Source organism: Manis javanica, chromosome 11, assembly GCF_040802235.1.
Source record: "Manis javanica isolate MJ-LG chromosome 11, MJ_LKY, whole genome shotgun sequence".
Taxonomy (NCBI): domain Eukaryota; kingdom Metazoa; phylum Chordata; class Mammalia; order Pholidota; family Manidae; genus Manis; species Manis javanica.
Genome location: NC_133166.1, coordinates 95,853,668 through 95,876,814, shown reverse-complemented (window position 1 = coordinate 95,876,814; position 23,147 = coordinate 95,853,668). Strand labels below are relative to the sequence as shown.

Below are 23,147 nucleotides of genomic sequence, written 5' to 3'. Positions count from 1 at the left end.
CTGATGTTTTGTATCTCTTTTTAAATTACTTCTGGTGATCTCCTTGACTTTATTTTTCAAATTCATTCTGAGTTTTCTATTTCATCAATTCTATATTTAATTTCCATATGTTCTTTATTAAACTCTTTTCATATCTTTTTAAATAGTATCCCACCCTTGCTTTATGGATCTTCTTAAATATTTTGAATACATTAATTAATTTGAACCCCAGAATTTACTTATTTTTTCCAAGGCACTTTTTTGGTTATCTTTGAACTTTCTTTTTCATATTTCTGTCTTTCTTCAATGGTCCCATAATTCTTGGTTGTCCATTTATTTGTAGAATGAGTCAGTGGAAATACTGACTGGGATCTCTGGGTGTTTGGGTAAGGCATGTTGCCTGCCAGGCTTCCTTTTAAGGTAGACATTTAGAGAGTCACCTTAATGCTGGGGGAGTCCCTAAATACTCAAGGGTCCCTTACTGGCTGTCCTAGTTCTCCTTGGTTCATTCAATCTCTTCAGCAATAAACTCTTGACCTCTTTTTAACCCACAATAAAAATACCTGGGCTAATAAGGGGGAAATGGTGAGTGAGTAGTCACTATACTGTTACCCTTGTACAACATGGATTTGAACTGCATGGGTCCATGAGCCGCATGGATTTGTTTTCAATAAATACATTGGAAAACTTTTTGGAGATTTGTGATAGTTTGGAAAAACATTTTCTTTTCTCTAGTTGACTTTACTGTAAGAATACAGTATATAATACATATAACACACAAAATGCGTGTTAACTGTCTTTATGTTATCCATAAGGTTTCCAGTCACCAGGAGGCTATTAGTAATCAGCTTTTTGGGGAGTCCAGTTATATTTGGATTTTAGACTATGTGGAGGTTGGCACTTGTGAACTCGGCTTTGTGCATGGGTCAGCCATACAGATCAACCGGTTCCTTCTTTCCCTGCCCCCTGCCTTATTCTCGCCCTACTCCAGCCATCAGGCCGGCTTCTCCTGCACCTCAGGCTTCTTTACATGCATTCTCAGCTTTAGCTCCTCAGCCCTGGAGCCTGCTCTCCCAATTATAGAATATTCTCTGCTTTCTTTGTTGGTAAAATAATACTTTACTTTTGCTATTGTTTTGTGTAGCTTTTATAGCCTGTTTTGTAATTTATAAAGAAAAAGAGGAGGTGAAAAGAAAACAAATCCATTCAGGCTCTGCCTGCCTTTCTTCAACCTAAGCGAGTTCAGGGTAATGAACACACCTGAATTTAACTGAAAGGCAAACTAAGCACCTGGCATACAATCTTTTATTCAGGGAAGGTGGGGAGGTGCCTGCTCCCTCTGTTAGGCGTCTAACACGGAGCACACCATCCATTAGCACCATGGTCTTGACCCATGAACTCGGGTAAGGCCCAGTCCTCCACAGGGTACCATCTACTGGGCTCAGGATCCCCAGGTTCTGTAAATGAAAGCTCACTGTTCACTCTGTCCCTATCTTGGTGTGTGGGCTGCGGGGGCCTCCTATCCCTCTTCACCCAGCACCGTGCATGACTTGCCTCCACCCACACATGTCCTGAGATCTGTTCTGTGTTCCACTAGTGCCCCTCTCCTGTGGATAAAGTGAAGGTTCCTGTGGCCAGGATTCTCACCTGGCCCTGGTCGGCTTGTCACTACACACATGTGGGCAATACATTGCTATTGACTCTATGTAAAGAGCTCTGCCCAGTGACATGGTGGCACGGCTGCAGGAGAGCAGAGGCTGCAGTGGTGGCTGCGCCGAGCACAGAGACTGAGACAGCTGCAGGGGCAGAGAGGCCCAGAGGCAGAGACCGTCTTGCTGCATGCAGACTCACTGTGAGTGGGTAGGATTCTAGTGATCGATCTGCCACAGTGGGAATGACGTTGGGTATAAACCCTTTCACTGCAAGAATATTCCACTGTCATTTTTTGGTCTCATTGAATCCATAGTAAACTTGCCTGGGGCTGAAACCCATTGGCAAGACATCACCCCACCCAATTCAGGACCACTTAATTTTAGTCAGGATCTTTCAGTTTCAAGAAAAAGAGACCCATGCAGACCACCTGAGGCAAAGGGGCAGGGGGTGACTGTGAGGATGCCTGTGAGTTAGGACTAAGGAAGTCTCTGGCCAGAGCGCCTCCTGAGTGTGTTTTTCTGTTGCAGGTCACATGTTCTCTCTTTGAGGATGTCTGTGTGCCTCAGTCTCCTGATATGCAAAATGGGGATTATAATAGGGCTTCATTGGCTTGTTGTGAGGATTGACTGAGTTAATACATGTAGTGGACTGAGAACACCAGCCAGCCCATTTTAAGGGCCCAATAATGATCCCTAACATGCTAACACATACGTGGTGCTGACCACGTGCCAGGCACTGATACAGGTAGAGTAACTAGCCAAAGGTAACACTGCCAGGAAAAGGATGAGCTGGGATTCTGTCTTGCCTAAGGGTTTCAGCCCCGGGCAAGTTCACTATGGATTCGATGAGACTGAGAAAGGACAATGGAATGTTCTTGGGGTAAAAGGGTTTATACCTGGCTTTATTCCCATGGTGGCAGGCCAAGCTCTAGAATCACATCTGCACCCAGCAATCCACCTCCATCTCTGCCTCTGCCCAGAGCACTGGGCAGAGCTCTTCATATGAACTGCGTCTTCTTATGACGCCATCAGTAATAGCTCATTGCCTACAGGTGTGGAAGCAGTAGCCTAGTGGTAGGCCCATTGCATCATGAAGTAGTTTAGGGTCAGGTGAGGATCCTGGCCAGAGGAACTTCCCTTTTGCACAGTTGGGCTTTGCATCTGTTGCCCTTAAATGAGTTGGCTTGGCCCCTCCACTCAGCTGAGGCCAGAGAGGAGTAGAAAGTTACTACTTCATGGAAGTCAGTGACTCTGACAGGAGCAAATTCTCTTACAAGGGGACCTGAGAGCAGATGGCAGTATGACTGACCTTCGTGTGCACTGCAGTCAGGGCCTTGGCTCTGGTGTCCTTTTGAAAATGGATCTCCTGGTTTTGAATAGGTGGGTAACAAGAGGAGATGAGGGCCTTAGGATATGGATTTTGTCAGAATTTCAGAATATGGTTGTGATGGAAATTAAGTTTTAGTAAGCCACTCATACCAGATGAGATTAGCTGTTTGCAGAAGTAACACCATTTCTAAATGGACTGGAAATGCATGCAATGACTGTCCGAACTTTCTTACTGCACACCAACCTGTATTCTCAGAAATACATGTCTAGCATTAAGTAACAGTCATTTAAGTTTTTTAACCTTTTACTCAGTCACTCATTCAGCATCTATGGGGCACCTACCAGTTCTTAAGAGTGTGAGCCAGTCTGTGTGAGTGGTACAGGTGATTCATTAAAAAAGGAGTCAGAAAAAACACATCTGTCCACTTTTATTCAGCCCAATCAGGAAAAATACAGAGAAAGAAGAGAGGTTTGATTATTAATATCTTACTATCTGGTAATTATTGTTGGTCATCAATACAATGATTAATAATTAGTTAGCATATGATATGGTTTTGATGCTATACCTCAGCAACAATGTGGTCTTAGATCACTCCCTTGTATTTAACAGGGAATAATAATTTCTGGGGGATTTTATAAGAATTAGAGATAATTGATGTCTGGCTTGGTGCCTGGGTGCTATTACTTTTTTCCCTGGAGTGGAAAGTGGCAATTCATCCCGTTCTTTTGCTATTCCTTTATGTTCATTAAGCAACTTTCTTGACACGTAATTTGTTCCTCTGAGGCAGTCATTCCAGGGGAGTGTTCTGAATGACCAATGTGAATTACCCTCTAAGACTGATAAATCAGTGCATATATCAGCATTCTGGTTGGCTAATTAAGCTTCTGCTAATTTAGTCACAGGAGTTATTTTCCCAAGTATGAGCCATTCCAAGTGAGCAGGTTCAATCATGTTTTTAGATTCCTACCTTTGATGATTGGAGCACTAACCGACACCTGCCAGGTACTGCCTACCTGAGAGTGCCAACCTGAGCAGGGAGCCAGCTTTACCCTGCAGCTCCCACCTGAAAAAGGACCATTGACTTGGTTATGTGGTGTGGACCGATTGAAACTGGGAGACCCGGGAGCAGATGCCCAGGTTAGTCCTCTAGCAATTGACCAGGTAAAGAGGTGATCTGGACTAAGATGATAGCAATGATAAAATTTCCTTGTGTAAACAAGGAAAAAGATGGGAAGAAACTGAAGAAGATTTGCTAGAGTTTAGAACTGTAACTTTGTAAAATTTCACAATTAGAGATTATCTAGGTCAACCCTTTGTTTCTCACCTGTGAATCATGAGATTTAGGTGATTTGTTCTGCTTCTGTGTCAGGTCCCACCGTTCAGGGCCCTGGTGGACACCCTGCACTGCAGGCCCCCTGAATGCTTCCATTGTAACCTGGAGTGTTTTGCTAAAACACATTGCACAATAGCTGTCTCAAGTACACCCGGGCATGGCTTGAGCTATGGATACATATGCTGGGTGTATTAATCAAGTTTAATAGACCCCAATGTTTGAAACAATGCCTTAAATTTTTTTTTCAGAGACTGCACAGAAGTGTGGCATTGTACAGCAAATAAAACTGTTGCTACAATGCCTGTAAATCAGAGCTTTAAACTATGTTTCAATTATCCTTCTATTATCCAGCTGGTATTTAAGCATGTTTATTATTCAGATCAGCAGTGAACGCGCTGCTGTTGTGTAAACAACTGTCACTTGCTGAAACAATGATTAGAAGGCACCATCCCTTTCAGGTGTACTTAGGAGTACTTACACCCCAGCCACTTGAATTTAAATATCATGTAAACACAATGCTTGAGCGACTACTTTCACTCCTGTTCCCAATGCCTCATGCCAATTCTATTACGTTAAGAGGGAAATCTATTAAATTTTTTATTTATACACATCCGTACACTGTTTTTACCCATTGTATCATTAAGGCTTAGATTAATATAATAGATATGCTGAGAGATACAGTGAGCACTGAAAAAGCCTGTTCAACATAAAAGCCAATTTCTCTGCATTATTTGGGGGTGTTGGAAGCTTTTGTGAAAACAGTGCAAAGAAAATTATTTTTTCTGAATAAAAAACATGACACTCAGAAAAGAAAAATTTGGCCCCCAGAAAGAGCAATCTTGAACCTTTATTAGCTCCATTACCAATTCAGCATATGAAAAAGAGAGAGCCAGAAAATAGGACATTTGTTGAATGAGTCTGTGTCTCTTTTGAAGGAACGTTCTCTATCACTGGGAAGGAGTGTGTGTGTGTGTGTGTGTGTGTGTGTGTGTGTGTGTGTGAGACAGGATGGGTTTGTGAGTGGTGGTTGCTGTGCAGAGCTTGAAATGGCTAAGAAGCAGTGTTCCCAATGAGTTTATCCTTTTTTCCTTAAGCCTTAGTTTTCATGTATAAATCAAAAAGATGAAATTTTGAGTACAAGGGCATTGTAAATGGTGAGGAATCATTCTGATCAGATTTGATCCTACTAGGGATTTTACATTATCTGAGCTTTGTATGGGGCAGGATGGAGGGTGGGGTCAGGTGCTAAATAAAAAGTCCTGTTGACTGATTTCAGTTGCTAACCCGCAAATGCTATCTACGGTTCTTAGGGAACACCTGACCAAGCTGGTGGGTGCTAGGAAGAAGGGGGTCATGATGGGATTTTGAATTGGTTTTGAAAACACACACCCAGTGAACTCATGGGTAGGGGCTTGCATCCTTAGCATTCTCTTCCAAGTGGCTTTTAAAAGAGTTTGCAATTAGCACACATAATGTAGGGGGTCACGGGGAAGGCAGTATAACACAGAGAAGGCAAGTAGTGATTCTATAGCATCTTACTATGCTGATGGACAGTGACTGTAATGGGATATGTGGTGGGGACTTGATAATGGGGGGAGTCTAGTAACCATAATGTTGCTAATGTAATTGTACATTAATGATACCAAAATAAAAAAGATAAATAAATTTAAAAAAAAGAGCTTTGACTTGATCTTTGGAGTTAATGTGAATAATATTCATATGTCTGCCTTTTTAATTGATTTCAATATACAATAAATTCCTAGTTCCTTAGAATCTGTAATAAATAGAGTAGCCATATTCTTTATCACACAAGTTAGGATATTTTGAGAGATGTATTAAATAATTATGTCAGGACCTCAGATGGCAACCAGCATTGTCTGGGGCAACCTTGCACATAGATTACCTAAAATCACAAGGCTGAAGAACAAATCTGCCTAAGACCGAAAGCAAGGGAAGAGAAAGAAAACGTAATGACGCAAACATTCGACTACATCCTTCTTTTGAAGTTGGTTACTGTTTTATGCTTAAAGAAAAATAGCTGATCTTTTTTTGAATAACTAGAATGTACAAAGGCAAGTAAACACAATGAGAAAACACAAAAGCCAAAGTCCATTTTTATACTTTAGATAAATAAGCAAATGGTTGTTTGCTTTTCAAAATAATTATTCCATAATGAAAAGATTTAACAGATTCCTAGCCAGCAACCTATTTTTGTATGTGATTGAATTTGTTCAAGCCTTACGCAGAGAATATCTTTTGCACAAACGTGATGTCTTTACAGTTCACACAACTAGTTTCTTAGCAGGGATTTTGGGGATCCACACATGCAGTTTCAAGCTAATAAACAGCAATTCTTGGGTATTAGGGAATAAGCAAGACCTTGGTAATGAATTTTATACTTTTCTCCCCTGCAACAGACAGCACCCAGAGATTACAAACTTAATGCTAGCATCCAAAAATCATTTTCCTCTCTCAGATAACCAGTTTTTATACTGATGTCCCATGATTCTTGTAGCCCTCTTAGCTCCTTTATTATGTTCATAGATGTAGGTCTTTAAATGGGGCATGAGTTCTGAAAAAAAAGTTTTTCTCGGTGGGAGAAGAATGTCTATCAGTGAGTTGTTTTACAGATTTACCAAATAGCCAAGTGTCTCTTTCCCATCGCGGCAGACTGCTTTTCACCGCTCTGCCTATCTTGACCGGCCTGTTTTCTACCTTCTTGGGTGCTAATTCATTTACTGGAGAGCTAATTGCCAAGGTGATATCAAACAGCATGATTATGCCTGTCGGTGTGATGCTCAGGAGCTTTAGTGATGTGCTCCGTCGTCTCCTAAGCCCCATACACTACCTGCCCCTCTGTAAAAAAAAGTTGATCCACTCTGTACTTGCTGCAATTCCTAGTGCCAATTGCCAGACCCCGAATACCTACAGCAAACCCTTCAGTGTCCCCTGGCTTCTTTGATCCAAAAGCTGAACACCCTTTTATCTTGGTCACTGAAGCTTATTTAATAGAGGTTAAGTACAATGTAGTTTGTTTCTGTTGATAATGGAACATTGATAGAGTTTCTGCTAAGGTCTATGCCATACTCTCTGACTTAATGTTATGAAACTCCAGACAGGGTTTACTGGCCAAATCATAAGTATAATTGAGGTTGGTTGTAAAAATAGCCTAAGTGACACACATTGTAGCTGCTAATTATCCTATTTGTCCCTCTTGAATGGAGGATGTTGGCTCTGTGGGTCTTGTTTGACTCTGTTCATCCTTCACGCTTTCCAGTTCAATTCCTGTTTTCTCTTGGAAACCATTCTCCACTGTTCTGTCCCCAGTTCCTCCTTGAATTCATAGGAGCCAGAGTTTGTAATGTCTAATGCTTAGACTTAACCACATTCTACCATTATTTGATGCTGTTTCGCAGTATTTTCCTATCTACCAAGCAAGCTTTTTTGTGGGAGTAAGGGGATAACTTTCACTTCTGTGACTGCCTTAGTGACTAGCATAGGACTGAGGTCATAGGGAATGAATACACACTAATTTAGCCATATTGTTGAGTACTGTATGCAAAGCTTGGTGCTCACTTTTGGGGGAAAATACAACAAAAAACATGTTCCCTTGGTGAGGGAATAGTGCATTTGTCCATCAGCCCCATATACTGTTGATGGGAATGTAAACTGATGCAACCACTATGGAAAGCAGGATGAAGTTCCTCAAAAAACTAAAACTAAAAATACCATGGGACCCAGTAAGTCCACTTTTGGGAATTTGCTAATTCAAAAAGATATATGCACCCCTATGTTTATTGCAACATTATTTATAATAGCCAAGATATGGAAGCAAACTAAAAGTCTATCAAGAGATGAATGGATAAAGGGGATGTGGCACATAAATACAATGGAGTTATTACTCAGCCATGAAGAATAATGAAATCTTGCCACTCACAGTTACATGGATGGGCCTGGAGGGCATTAGGCTAAGTGAAGGAAATCAGAGAAAGACAACTGCCACATGATTTTACTTACATGTGGAATCTGAAAAACAACAAATGAACAAACAAATAGAAAGACTCATAGACACAGAGAATAGACTGTTGCTTGCCATAGGAGAGGAGATGGGGGGTTGGCTGAAATAAGTGCAGGGGATAAAGAGGGCCAAAATTCCCATTATAAAATAAATTGGTCAAGGGAGGGAAAAGCATAGCATAGGGAATATACTCCATAATATTGTAAATCTTTGCATGTTGATAGATGATAACCACACTGTGGTGAGCATTTAATAATGCATATAGTTGTGGAATCATTATGTTATCCATCTAAAACCAATATAATATGTCAAATATATTTCAATAAACCAAAAAGCAAAACAAAACCAGACAAAAAACCATATTTCTTTCCATCAGAGGGGTTTCCAAGATGGTATAGATCCAAAGGAGACGTGAGAAAAGAAGCTAGATTTTAAACTCACATAGCTGGACTTCTAAGGAAGGATATATGCATGGAAAATGGATCTGAGATGGCATAATTGAAGAAAAACTCTTCAATTATAAGTCTATTAGGAATTGAAAAATGTTGGACAATGTCTTTTTTTAGAAATAAGAATGGCTTACTTGGCACAAAGACCAAACAGTGGAGCAGCTATTCTCTGGAAATGCTCAGAGTGTCTGCGTGGAAGCCTGTGGCCTTGGGAATCAGCACTCCAAGGGCAGGGCGGGGCTGGAAGACCACACCTGCGTGGCGCTGTGGCACGCCAGGGCTGGCCGTTCAGGAGCCCCGGGAAGCAGCAGTTCAGCCAGGCATCTCACCGAGGGCACTGGTGGTGGAAGTGGGAGAGGTATCTGGGAGGTGGGAGGAGGGTACCGTGGAGGAGCAAGTCAACTTGTAGGCATTGTAGAAATACCGTAGGGCCCAGTAATTCCACGTCTAGGGGTTGTTTTGGAGTCCCCAGGAGCAACTAGGGGGACTTTTGGTATAGGAAGGGGATACCTTCACTCTGCTCTGAGTCCTCCAGCGGCTCTTCATTCCTCTTGGCAGGCCAGAATGTCCCTAAGGCCCACCTGCCAGGCCCTCAACTCCTATGACCTCCCCACTCTCCCTTCTCCAGCTACATGGACATCCTCACTTTTCCTCAAATAAATGAGATACTGTCCTGCCTCATGGCCTTGGCACCAGCTGTTACTTATGTCAGGATCTCCTCCACTCACCACTGTCACCTCCTTTAAGCCTTAGTTTAATTGTCACCATCTCAAGATGTCCCTTCACTCCTGCCCTGTCCCCAGCACTCCTGATTTCTCCTCCCCTTGGCCTATCTTTTTCCATGCACTTGTCACCTTTTACTGTATAATGACTCATTTTGGGGACTATTTTCAGTCATTTACCGATCGTAAACTCCTAATGGCACAGAGTTTTGCCGATTTGTTCTCTGGGGCACAGATCACTGCCCAGTATGTGCTCAGTCAGTCTTCACTGAACGAGAGAATGAACAGGGGGTGTCTTGATTGGTGGTAGTGATAGTCAGCTTTTAATGTGACCCTGACTTCTTTTGCTCTCTTAGCTGCTTATGTGTGGGGACACTCATATCTCCATTGTAACAAGGTTCTATCTTCATTTCTGATTGATTTTAAACAGTATGTCTTAAGGCTCTGTTCTATTCCTTAGTGTCTTCGGAAGTAATTTGTGGTCTGTAAACCAACATTTAAATGCCCAAAGGAAGAACCTGGCAGGGAACTTCAGAGTGAATATCTTTATTAAGGGGGAAATTCTTTGTAACAATGACTGCCTCCATATTTGGAGCCAAATAAGTCAACCTTGAGGGGAAACAATTCCTGACCCAATTTAGTGTCTTTCATAAACTGAGAAGACTGCTCATTCTCAGTGACTGTAACTAGAGTCACACAGCTCCCCAGCCTGCTACTTAAGAAGCCGCTAATGACCAGCTTATTAGCCCATTAGTAACTGCTTTAGCCCATTAGTAGACATTTAAGTGGTATAAACTGCTGGGAGTTCCAGCAGGGCGAGGGTTGGTTGACTTCAGCATTTGATTCCTTCCTTTGGCAAATCATCCACACGGATAAGGGCAGGTTTCCTTATGTGGGATTTACGTGTAACAAGGCACAGCTGTGGATTTCACTTTCTATCTGGGGTGGAACTGTTAGGGCAATCACTTGGAAGGGGGAAATTTCGCGTTTATAAACTACAGACACTCAGCTGCTGATGACCTGACCATTAGCCACCTTCCTCTAATTGCCACCCCTCCCCCTGCCATCTACTTCCTGCCACAAAGGAATTCATTACACACCCTGGTGATTAGAGGAGATGTGCCTAAACTGGGAGTGGTGACCTGGACTGCAAAGAGTTAGCCTGTCTTGATTCTTGGTCTGTTTTGTTCCCCTGTGGTAGACAGAATAACGGCCCCCCAAAACGTGACCATGTCTGAATCTGTGGAACCTGTGAAGATGTAACCTTACATTGCGAAAAGGAATTTTCAGATGTGATTAAGGATTTTGAGATGGGGGACTAGCCATCATTATCCAGATGGGCCTGACGTCATCACAACGTAGAAGAGGGAGGCAGAAGAGGAGGCTAGAGTGACGTGGTGTGCGAAGACCTCTCTGTTGTGGCTGGCTTGAAGATGGAGAAGGAGGGTGGAGAGCCCTGGAAGCTGGCTCTAGATGCAGGAAGGAGCCCCAGAAGGGAACACATCCTTGCTGACACCTGGATCTTGGCCCAGTGAGACACATTGCCAACTTTGGACCTCCAGAACTATAAGACAGTAAATGTGTGTTGTTTTATGCCATCCCATGTATGGTAATTTGTCACAGCAGCAGTAGGAAACTAATACAGTACTCAAGGTGGTCCGTGGACTTTGTGGCAGGGCAACTGAAGAAACAGAGAATGTGATTCCTTTTCTTAAGGTATTGAGGTGGTAGAAAATGGGCACAAGAAAGCTGGTTTTCTACAACAATATTTGGAGGTACAAACTTTAATCTTCCTCCTGTTCTTAATGCATTGCTCTAGCAGGAGCTGAAACACAAAATGATAAATAACCTCCCAAATTTTCCACCCCAGGCTCCGTGGCATGCTCAGCATTTTAACAGGGGATGATAAATCCGTTTGCACCTCAGATGGCTTGAAGCATGAAGTTACATAGTCCAAAGCAACCGTCACGAGAACAAAATGATATTACATGAAGTGTGTGGCGAACTGGCATGACGACATAAAGTGATACTAATGAGCAGCTTTGTAAGGATAACATGCACCTATCAGCCTTCCTAATAGCCATCAAGAAACTAGACTCTGTGGTGACCCTTGCTCCCAACCTGCACTGAAGTGGTCACGTGTATCACCCATGCCATGTCTTCCATGCTGTTATGGCTTGTTGACTGCTTTCTCCCATTTTATTAGCTCTCATCTGTTTGGTTACTTCTGAGCTGTTTCAGGGGTGTTCTCACTTCCAGCCGTTCTTCAGTTTCTCCACTACCTTCAGAATGCCTTTGATATTTGGAGTTTATTTTGGTTTTGGAGCCATTTTGAATAATCCTAGGGTGTTTCATTAGGATTTTTTTGTATGGCTTCCCAGCCTTCTTCTACCTAATTTGCCAGTTTAAAACTTAGCTTTTAACTTTGATTAATAAGTCAATGTGAAGGGAGGTATATGTTCTTGTAAATAGTCTTTGGTGCTGTATAAAGTTCAAAATTGGTGATAAGTACCTGACATTGCACATACAAAAATTTTAAGCTTAATTTTATAAAACCTTCAGAAATGCATGTTGTTATTGTAGTGGTTTGAATGGTGACATCCCAAAAGATATGTCTCCATCTTAACCCCCAGGACACGTGGACATGGTTTTATTTGGAAAATGTCTTTGCAAGTGTGACTCAAGTTCTCAAGATGATGTTGTCCTGGATTATCCAGTGGGATCTAAATCCAATAACCAGTATCTTCATGAGAGATAGAAGAGGAAAAGACACAGACACAGAGCAGAAGGCTTTGTGAAGATGGGGGCAGAGATTGGTTTTATGCAGCTGCAAGTGGAGGAATGCCTCAGAGGCAAGAAGCATTTTCCCCCAGACACTTCGGAGGCAGCGTTGCCCTGCCAACACCTTGATTCAGACTTTTGGCGTCCAGATTGTGAGAGAATTAATTTCTGTTAAGTCATCAAGTTTTGTGTTAATTTGTGATCGCAGCCACTAGAAACTAATGCAGTCATAAAACACTCAGTACCTACATGTTACCTGTTAATGTCAGTATTTATAAATTAGCAGGCATGGTATTCATGAGCTCATTGAATCACTGGACCACACTCATTGGCTGGAAGGATTATATGAAAAACCTCACCCAGCCGAGCCTTGCAAAATACTCCTAAGTGTTTCGCAATTACAGGATGGCTGGTTATCAGTAACGGTTATGGGATATTTTCACATACATGTACCCATGTAAGACCATGGAGTGGGGTTGAAATCATTTTAGGAAAAGAAGATTGTAGGTGAGCTCTGAGTAAGATCTACATTGCTATGCCCCAGAGGGAATGGGAGTCCCAGCTGATCCATTCATTTTATAAGAAAATTTAATTACTGGCCCCAGGAAGCATTTTCTTTGAATTTTATGGAACAACTGCATTCTCAGCAGATAGAGGTAGGCAGACCTTGGGGCAGGCAAATGGAAAAAATAATCTATAAAGTATGTGCACCAAATATGACTGTTATTCTACCCTGGGACTTAATAGAAATCCTTTGACTGTTGTTCTGCAGTCAACAAGATTCATCTAATTGGTGACCATGGCAACAAAATCAGGTCATACGGAGGTTCATGCTGAGATCAAGCATATGTAGATCTCCTAGTTCAAATATCCATAAAGATAAGAACCTGTTGGTAAGAGCCTGAAATGTTAGGTTGGAGATGGGCTCTCCTAATCAAGCTCGTAATACCGAGAAAACAACCACTGGTTTGCAATAGCCATACGTTTTGCAGAAAAAGGAAGAGATTTTTACAGTCACTAGGGGGAAAAAGATAATTCAGAAATGTGAGACCGGAATGAGTGCCTAGATGTTGCTTCATAGATCTGTGTAATTTACTCCCTGGGGTTTGTAGTGTGTCTGACTTATATTTTAGACATAATTAAGTAATCAGCAGTGTACATTGTAAAATGAATGTTTAGGATGCTTGAGGTTAAATTTTCACAGCCATAGCAGCTGTGTGGCACGAGCGACCACCCCTCCCCACTGCCAAACCCTCTCCCCTGCATACAGTCAGTTATTTAAAATCTGTGAATGGGACTGAAATTATTTCCACAGTCCCCATTTTTCAGTAGATCTAAGAGGGACCACATGGAAGTGTACCAGGATTAGTACACTTCACGCTAGTGAGCATTTTCTGTTCTGGTTCAGTAGCTGGAGTGGCGACAATACCGTCAATTATAGAATGAATAAGAGCTTGTTTTATGTAGGGTCTCACTGGATCCTCAGAAGGTCCTGTGAGCTTAGGAAGTTTTCCCTGTGATACAGATGAGAAAACTGAGATGATGAGAGAAATTACAGTTCTGAGTGATCATGGAGTTTCTGCTAATTAAATGCAGAATTGAGGGCTGAAATCCTTTTCTTGAGTTAATGTACGTAGAAGAGCCAACCCAGCATCTGCCCCTGAGGATGACAGTCATTCCTGTGGTGGCTCTGGCTGTTCTGTGCCCAAACCCTGTGCTGTCCTGCTCGTCTGGTGGACATGCAACCTCACACCTGGCGGCATTCCCTTCTATCTCATTCCTCAGGGCTCTTGCTTAGCGACTCCTAGAGGGACGTCTGGGGAGGAGGGGTAATTGGACTCTTTTCTGCTTTCCTTCCGCCTCTGCTCTCCCCTCCCCCTCTTCTTCCCTTCCTGTTCATTCCTTCTTTCTGTCAAACTTGATCAATACTATTTTTCTTCCCCACTAAATCCAAGAGAAGATAAGGCAACAGACAGGGTAGGTGGACAGTAAGGGATGGTTGAGAAAAGTGGTCTTCTTGCTCCAAGGAAGCACACACCCAGGATTAATTTAGGTCATGGATTCATTGGGGGATTTTCAAGGTGGGTGTGCTCTCTCTTAAAAAAACAAAACAGAATTAAACATTTTTTTCATTGCCAAAGAAATAGGTACGGGTTACAATAAACAAGACAGATACCTAGAAATAAAAAAAGTCCTTTTCCATTCCTGCTCCTTAGAGGTAACCATTGTGAACAATTTGATGCATATAGTCCTAGATTTATTTCTATGCTTAGTGCATTATATATAATATACCTAATGCATAGTATGCATGTGCATTTAAACTGTAAATCATCTTTATACGTTCTGTTCTGCCACTTACTTTTTTCACTTATCTTTCCATATTACTACATGTACGTCTATCTTGTTATTCTTTAATAGTTGAATAGTATTCCACTGCAATAAATGTACCAGGATTAATATATACATGTATGAAAAATATATATATAGGTATACTCTTTGTAGACTTGTGTAAGTGTTTGTAGCCTCTGTTCTTAGAGCTGGAGTTGCTAGGTCAAAAAATGCACACATTGTACCCCTTAGTGTGGCTCCCACATCCCAGCCCCATCCTGCACTGTGCCCACCTTGCTCTCTGTACCTCCTTTACTGCTCTTTCTTAGACCGTGCATGTGTCATACTCCCTTGTGTCACAGAGCCTGCGTACCCCATTCTTCTAATTTGGGGCACTCTTCTTTCCTTTGCCTTGTTCTCTCCTTCCACATGGCAGCCCAGTTTCACTTCCTCAGAAAAGACTTCCCTATCTCCCCAACCAGGCTAAATCCCCCTCCCCGTACCCCCTCAAGCTGCTCTGTACTTTTCTCTCTTTGCACTTACCACAGCTGTAACTTTATAGGCTGCCATTAATTGTTTAATATCTGTGTCTTCAAATAGACCATAAGCTCCAGGAAGGCAAAAAAACTCTGCCTGCTGTTGCTCACCTAACGCCTATTTGCAGTGCTTGGCCCATAGTTGAGTTTTTCCATATGGAACTTGAGTGAGTGAATGAATGAATAAATGAATGAATGAATGAATGCTTTGCTTTAATTACATTCCTAACACCAGGGTATTTTCCAGGGGACTTCTAAAGGGCTCATGGGTCATCAGTACCCAAAGGTTTTTCCTTCATTACTTTAGTGCACCTGAGCCACTGCAGTTTCTTTGTTTCTCAGGCTTTCAATCTGAGACTGTTGAGAGGACCCAGGTCAGAAGCCTGTCCGACCCTGGGCGAGCAGGCACGGATGACCCCCAGAGTTAGGGCTGGGGGGGTCTAGGGTGGCACCAAACCAACCTCCTCATACTACAGATGAGGCAACTGAGGCATGGAAAGAGAACATCACAGGGAGAGGTTGAAGCAGAATGAGGACCGACATTGCTGCCAAATTAAAGAAATATTTTAAATTCCAGAGTACTTTTTTAAAGAAATACCATTTTTATTATTTTCAAGAACAAACCGTGACTTCAATTGGACTAACAAAATGTTTCCAGTTAGGGTTTTGGTTTATAAATGATGCCTGCTTCAATTTCATAAAGCAGAATGAGAGACCCAGTGCTCTTTCTATTCTTTACCCATATGTCAAGATGACATCAAAGGGGTCTGAGGATAAGCGCTGATTTGCAGAATGGAAATGTCCTGAGAACTGTGTTCAGTTTCTATCCACTCTCCATCTTCGCCAATCAAGTGTAGCTTCCTTAGTACCATGCTACCTATTCTGACTGTAATACCCACCCACTGTTTGTGTGCATGAAGTCTGGACTCTCGTGCCATGTGGCAACAATCCCATGAGGTAATGGAAAGACATTCTCATTAGGTCTGTGAAGAAGGGTCTGGGTCCCTGGACAAGCCTCAATCTCTCTGTTCTGTAAAGTAGGATAAGCATCTCTGCTCTATGCACTTGCAGGTTATTGTAAAGAACAAACCAGCCCATGATTTAGTGATTTATCAGCTGTAGAATACTGCAGTTTCGAAGGTATCTGAAGGAGCAGTGCCTGACCTGTCAGTAAGTAGTTATCTCTCCTGTGTTGTGTGGTGGAGTCACCAGGCAAAGCAAATAAGAGACATAGTTCCAGACTTTTAGAAGCAGTGCAAACGCGCTTTCAAAATATTCAATAGATTTTGAACTTCTCACATTTTGGGACCAAGTCTTAGTCATCTTTAAGCACCCTCTCCCTGCCCCCAGTGGCTTGCCCACTGATTCCCTTTTTGGGGAAGCAGCGAATGGATATCAATCAAATCACCCAGTGAGTTAGCTAGGGGCCAGAAAACTTCATGGTGTCATTCAATTGTGGAAGGACTGCCAAATTAAAGAAATATTTTAAATTCCAGAGTACTGTTTTAAAGAAATACAATTTTTATTATTTTCAAGAACAAGCAGTAACTCAAATTGGCCTAACAAAACGTTTCCAGGTAGAGTTTTGGTTATAAATGATGTCTTGCTTCAGTATCATGAATTACCATCTCATCTGTCATATCACATCCATAATTATGCTGTGAGGTGGGTTGTAATTCCCATTTTATAGGTGAGAAATGGAGGTTCATGGAGCAGAGGCAGCTTAGCTTCACACAAGTAATGTTTGAATTAGGGTTTTGGATTGCCCTGCCAGGACTATGTGCAAGCTTTCATTCCTTCCAACAGATTTCATTCTTTGAGCATATACAATTCATCTTCCACATCCTTGTCTCCCTCCGTCAATCTTGCCTGGCAAAATCCCAGCCCAAGTTAACTCAACGCTCTGCCCCTCCCTTGCTGTGCTTCACCGAGACAGCTGAGCCTAGCTGGAGAGAAACGTCAACCACACTGACTGCCTTTCTTTAAATTCATGATTGGCCAAGCTCAAGTGAGTCCCCAGTGCTCCCCAGAAATCCTATAATATGATGCCTCCCTCAGACATTGCCTTCCTGGTCCCCTAGTTGGCAGTATCACATGAGCTCTTATCTATCTGCCTTCCAGCATCCTCTGTGGACTCTCTAGTGTTGCGAGTGCACCAAGGAAACAATGCAAAGAGAACGTCACCCAAGTGGGTGATCAGACGTTTCAGTTTACCTGCATTTGTCCCAGGTAATCTGTACCTTCTTCTCTTGTTAGGCGTTGCATGAAGTGCTTTACACACATCATGTCTTTCGTCCTGTTGGGACAGTCCTGTAAGTAAGTGGTATTAGCCCCCTTTGACAGATAAGAAGATAGAGGCTGTTTTTCTGGAAGTGACAGAGATGGAATTCATACCTTGGTCTTTGGGACTCCTAAGCCCAGACTTTTGCCACAGGACAGACAGATACTCAGGGAGTGAAGGAAGAGCTCGGAGGGACTCTGGGGGAGCCTGGGGGGAAAGTCTCAAGTGCTGCTTCAACACTCCATTCTCTCAGAAGGGTGGTGAGTGGAGCCGAGTCAGAGAGTGAGCCACTGGGCTGTGGTGCCAACTGGCTCTTCTCTTGGGGGTCTGGCAGACCCGGCTGAGGGGAGCCGTGTGACCCTCTCAGACAGAAGCAATGAGTACCAGGGAGCTGCCTGGCCTGGGGCGGGAGAGAGACCCTGCTTCCTGGGAGGTGGGGAGGAGCACGCAGGGAAGTGGACTGTTCTGTTTTCCTCATGTCTGGTGGCGGCCTGGGCTCTGCTGGCACTTGGGCAGCTTGCAAGTCCCAGATCGTGGGAAGCTGGGCCGGGTGTGGCCAGCAGCCAGCAGCTGGGTGGTCAGAGAAGCTGGTTCTCCCAAATCTTTTCTCAACCTCACCCCAACATAGTAAGGGCCAGAGTGGAACCTTTTCTGGCCTCCTGGGGCTCCTGTTTCCATTGTATGCTCTTTAGGAATTCCCAGCAATCCTGTGGGGAGCAGTTTCTTGCCATGACTTTGGACTTGTCTCGGGGACTCTACACAAGTGGTCTCCCCTGCCTGCACCCTGGTTTCACCCACCCACTTACAGCCCTTTGCTCACCCTTAGCACCTGAGCAGCATTTGGTTCTCAGTTTCAAGGGCATTTCTTCAGTGATGCCCTTTCTGTTCCCCCTGAGAGGACCAGAGCCCTGCTTTTCACCCTCAAAGCACCAAAAGTGACTTCTGTTTATAGTGCTTATTACTTACCACTTATAGCAGTTCAAAATAACATTTTCTGGGCTTATATTTGATTAGTCTCTGTCTCCCAACTAAACTAATAATAATAAAGATTATGGTGGGATTACAATGGCAACAATAATAATAGCAGTTAGTGTTCACCGAGCCTGTGTGCAGCGCATACTGCTGAGCTTTTCCATGTGCCACGTGATTGAATTCTCACAACAGCCCTTTGCACTGGGTATTAACTTTTTATTTCCACTTTACAGGTGGGGAAACCAAGCTTAGATAACTGGCTCAGGCTGGTCCAGTTCCTCAGTGGGGCTGCTAGGCTCTTGATGCAGGTTTCCTGACTCCAGGGCTTGCTTTAAGCTCTATGAGGGTGGGACTGTGTTTTAACTCACCACTGATCCCTGGGAAGAGACTCGTAGGAAGACTATATTAAGTGTTTTGTGAATTAAATTGACTGGTTTCTGGTGGGTTGATTCTTTCCTGGTTCTCCTGTGGACATGAGAGCTTGAGATTGGGCAGTCCATCTCATCCACCCTGTTCAAGTGCCCTTTATCCTCCTTGCAGTGTTAGGGGCCCACACTCCAGTGAAATTCTTGGGGCATCTAGGAATATCCTCTACAAGAATTTTCTTCCCTTTCCAAGTGTTGCTCCTCCATTCTCACTCCATGGCCCATTCCATCTCTCCTCTTTACCTAGATCCCCTGCCTTGGGAAACAGGTGGGGCTTTTGCCTGGGTATTTTCTTCTAATAGTTCACTGCTTTTCTTTTTCTTCATCATTCCCCTTATCTAGCACTTAGGACAGTTCCTAAGGGAAATCCCATGGGATCTTTGGAAGAGCTGAGCAATCTTACAGACTTTCAACTGTGGACTTTGGATCCTGTTCCTACACATGACATTCCAGCATCCAGGTCTGTCCACAAGTATGTCACTCAGCCTTAAAATCCAGTGGACCACCACTAACGTAGTGCCATGAAACCAGCAGGGTCACACCACCCATGCAAATAAACTCTTCATGACCTCCTATATTTTTTGAGGCAAGCAAGGCTCTCCAGGTCAGTAAGACTGTCAATGATTGGCCTCTTGCTGGAGTGCATGTGAGTCCTACTCTCAAAGGCCTGGTGAGTCAGACACATGAACACGAGCCAAACATGGAGGTCAGAGGCACACTAACGCCGTTATCTCCCCAGAGTTGCTTGCTTATATATTGGGAGGTGCTTCAGTCCTGTCCAGTCAACCCTTATTTAAGGATTATTTGAGCTCATTTCTGCCTCCCGCACTGAGAGCCTGAAGGGCAGGACTCATGCATGTGTCACCCTCACTCTGCCCAGCACTGCCATTGGCACATTGCAGGCACCTCAGAACGGCTAGAGAACGTCAAGGACATGGAATGAGAACGTCTTGTTACACAGGGCCTTTAGATGGTGAGAATTCACTAGGTACTTTCCGTGCTAATTTTAATTTTTCTAAGGCATTGTGGAGGAGTGGAATGAAAAAGTGGGGACATACTGGTGTGCAGAGGTAAGGCTGGAGTGCAGAGCATCCGCTGTTATTAGAATGAGGCATTGACGTGGGGGTGCAGATAGGGAGGGGGCCTTGTATCAATCTAATGAGATAGGTATGGTTACCCTCATTTTAGAGATGAGAAGCATGAGGCTCAGGTAAAGTCAGTAACTTTCTCAACATCACCTGGTCAGTTAGTGGAGCTGAGCTACAGAACCAGGTCTGTCTGACCCTGAAACTGGCTCATGTCTCAGCTAGAAAGCAGCAATTGTCCAGGATAGGTGGAGGAGAGAGAGAGCATGGAGACCTCTAGGTGGATTGACATACCTTATCAGGGTTTAAAGCATTCTAGGCTGTTGGTGGTGGGGACTTGCCTAAATTCAACTCGCCTTCTCTTTGCTTCTCTCTTCTCTGACTTCTGTCTGCTTGTGTTGCAGTCTCCCACCTGGGGACCTTTTTCTTAGCACAGACCAATGTCACTGGATGAATTCCAGTGCTGGACAGAGCAATTCCAGTGTTGGACACAGGTACATTCTGGGTTTGACTGATCAAATCTCTCTAGGTCCCGTCTGCCTCCATAAGGAAACCCCCAACCCTTGTCCCCAGCTCAAGTACGCTTTTCTTGGCACTAGAGAGTCAACAGGTGTGAACAAGTGTAGAGACCTGGCATGCCAGGGCTGGCACCGCTTATGGCCTTCACTCACAAGAGATGGCAATTGCTACCTTCTGCAGGCTGCCCATCAAAACACATTGTTGCCTGGCACCTCCATAGGCTCCAACAAACTTGTGAGTGGGCACCATGCCATCCCAACAGATGGGCAGAAAGGGTGAGGAGCAGCCAGGGCAGTCCCATCCTGGAGGTGCATAAAGTAGAGGTGGTGAAGGTTTGGTTTCCAACTGAGGAGGTGTCAGGATGACCCTCTCTGCCTTAGATTTATAGGACAGGAGTTTAACAAGCTGAAGTCTATGGTTCAGCCTGCACCTAGTTGGCTGGGTTTGTTTTTGGGGAAAAAAAGTAAATTGTAATGTATCAGAATATTGTGGCTTTGGCTTTAATGGCCTTAAAGGGAATGTGGGGATTCAGAAAACAGCACTGAAGTAGTAGGAGAAAAAGAAGAATAAGGGAGGATTCTAGAGATTTTTTACCTGCTATGACCCCTTGCCAACCCCCTCTCTCTGATGCCCCAACTATCCTAACAGCACAGGCTGACAGAACCCCCACTGCTATCAGGCCAAGATCAGGGCTGGGGGTCAGGGCTGGAGAAGCCCTGGCCAGGGATGATTGGGAGCACAATCAAGGGGGTTCCTGGGAGGTAGAAATAGCCTCCTTGGTTTTCAGAGGGGCTGTTCAGGGCTCTCATTGCCCAAGGGACTGCCCTGATTTTGGAGCTCAAGAGGGTGAGTGTAAGCACATCCAAGCTTCTCAAGGAATCATATAGCCTGCAGAGTCTGTGGGAAGGCCATCATAGTGGGGTACAGCTGAGCAAAGACTCCAAGAGGAGAGGGTGTGTCTCAGAAACAGCTTCTAGGCTGTTGGGGGAAGGCAGATGGAGTGGAAGGAAGTGGCAGCAATTAAGCCTGAGAGGTGAGTGGACCATGTATTGCATAGGACTCAATGCCAGGCTGGGAGCTGGGGCAGCACTTGACGGGCAGAGGGAGCCCTGGAAGTTACGGGTGGAGAAGAGCTGTGTTCAGAGCTTTCCCTGGGAAACCTGGAAAAGATGGCAATGGAAGAGACGGAGTGGGGAAGTTGGAGCGCAGGGGCTGCTGTGACTCTTCGTGCCTGAGTGAGGCAGTGACATTGGGGATGGCAGGAAAAAGAGGGTGGGAAGGCCTTCACTACGACACACTGAAGACGGGCTGAAAACTCAGAGGGACAGGGAAGAGCGAAAGAAGACCTTTGAGTCACTGAGAGAACAGAGAGGCCGTTGATGGAGGAAGGGAAGTCAGCAGGAGGCTCTGGCTTGCTGGGAAGGTCTTTCAGCTGGGTTATTTTAACCAACATGGTACATATTACTTTTCACTATTTGTGGATTTTCATGGATAACTAAGAATTCAGTTTCTGTAGCAGTTTATTATTCACTCAGGTAAATTAAGGCTCCTGGTGAATGAGAACTAACAACCCTCTCTCCCAGGTCTGAGCTTTAGCTGCCTCCTTGTATTTCAACCCAAAGAATGTTCTTCACTTTTACACAAGGTTGTTTTTGACCATGGGATTCAAAGCCAGCCTCTTGTTTCCCTGAAACGTTCTTTCCACTTCCACTTGCTGCTGTAATCTTTTGGTTATAATGTTGAATAATTTACAGTCTCTGCCAGTCTGAAATTACATGTGGGGTTGCTCTGTTTGTGGCCTACCCAGCAATTAGACACATACCATTTTATCTCGGCAATTACTCTGCAAAGGGAGAAAATAGTCCAATCATTGCCCCAGGGGGAAGCTGAGGAAAAGCAAAGTCTCACAGCTGTGCATCTGGCGGGGTTGGTGGATCAAGGATGGTACCTGAAATGGCTCTGAAGGTCTCCTACAGGCAGACTCTTTTTCTTTCCTGTGACCTCCTTGCCCCTTTCTCATATTTCTTCATTTAGAACCACAGAATCATAGAATCTGTAATATAACCTCTTCTCAGGGTAGCAAATAGGTTTTATTTCTTGTGTTAACTCTGACTGGCAGTAGTTGCCTGGAATATTGCTCTGGGAGAGATTTTTAAGGCTATGTCTGGACCCAGTAAGAGAGAGTGCTGTGATCGATTAGTGATGTCTGTTATAGGCAGAGAATTAAAAGTCGTGACGCATGCTGCATATCCGACATGTCTCATCCAGTTCAAAACTGACTCTTGAGAGAAGTAAAATTTAAGGCCAAGAAACATTGTGACTTATTAAAGATAATAAAAGCTAACATGAATGTTTAGTATGTGCTTGGGAGTATTCTAAATTCTTCACATAGAAAAGCTTATTTAATCCTCATAACACTTCCTAGGTATTTACCCTCATTTTGCAGAGGAGGAAATAGGCACAGAGAGGTTAAATGACTACCCAAATACACAGAGCAGGAAGAGGTGCCAGTGTTCAAATCCAAATAATCTGAAGCTGCATCCTTCAACTGCTGTTCTTCAGCTCTGTGCAAATCACACAGCACTTATGGTGGGGCCCAGAGCCCAGGTCTCCTGGTTCCCAGTCTGGAGTTCTTTTCTCTCATGGAAAGGAACTCATCTGCTCCCCAGTGTTCATAATGGTATGCCTCAAAGTTGGAAGGAAAACAAGGAATAGAGGTAAAAGAGAGATCCCCTGG

At 43.8% G+C, this 23,147-nt stretch overlaps 1 long non-coding RNA gene across 1 annotated transcript in view; it reads left to right on the top strand.

Annotated features, from left to right (window-relative positions):
• Nucleotides 1-3,897: 3,897 nt before the first annotated feature.
• LOC140844299 (uncharacterized) overlaps nt 3,898-23,147 on the top strand; it is a 113,203-nt gene continuing 93,953 nt past the window's right edge. The window contains exon 1 of the long non-coding RNA XR_012122455.1: nt 3,898-4,098. This is a non-coding gene — a long non-coding RNA (uncharacterized lncRNA). The remainder of the gene's footprint in view (nt 4,099-23,147) is intronic.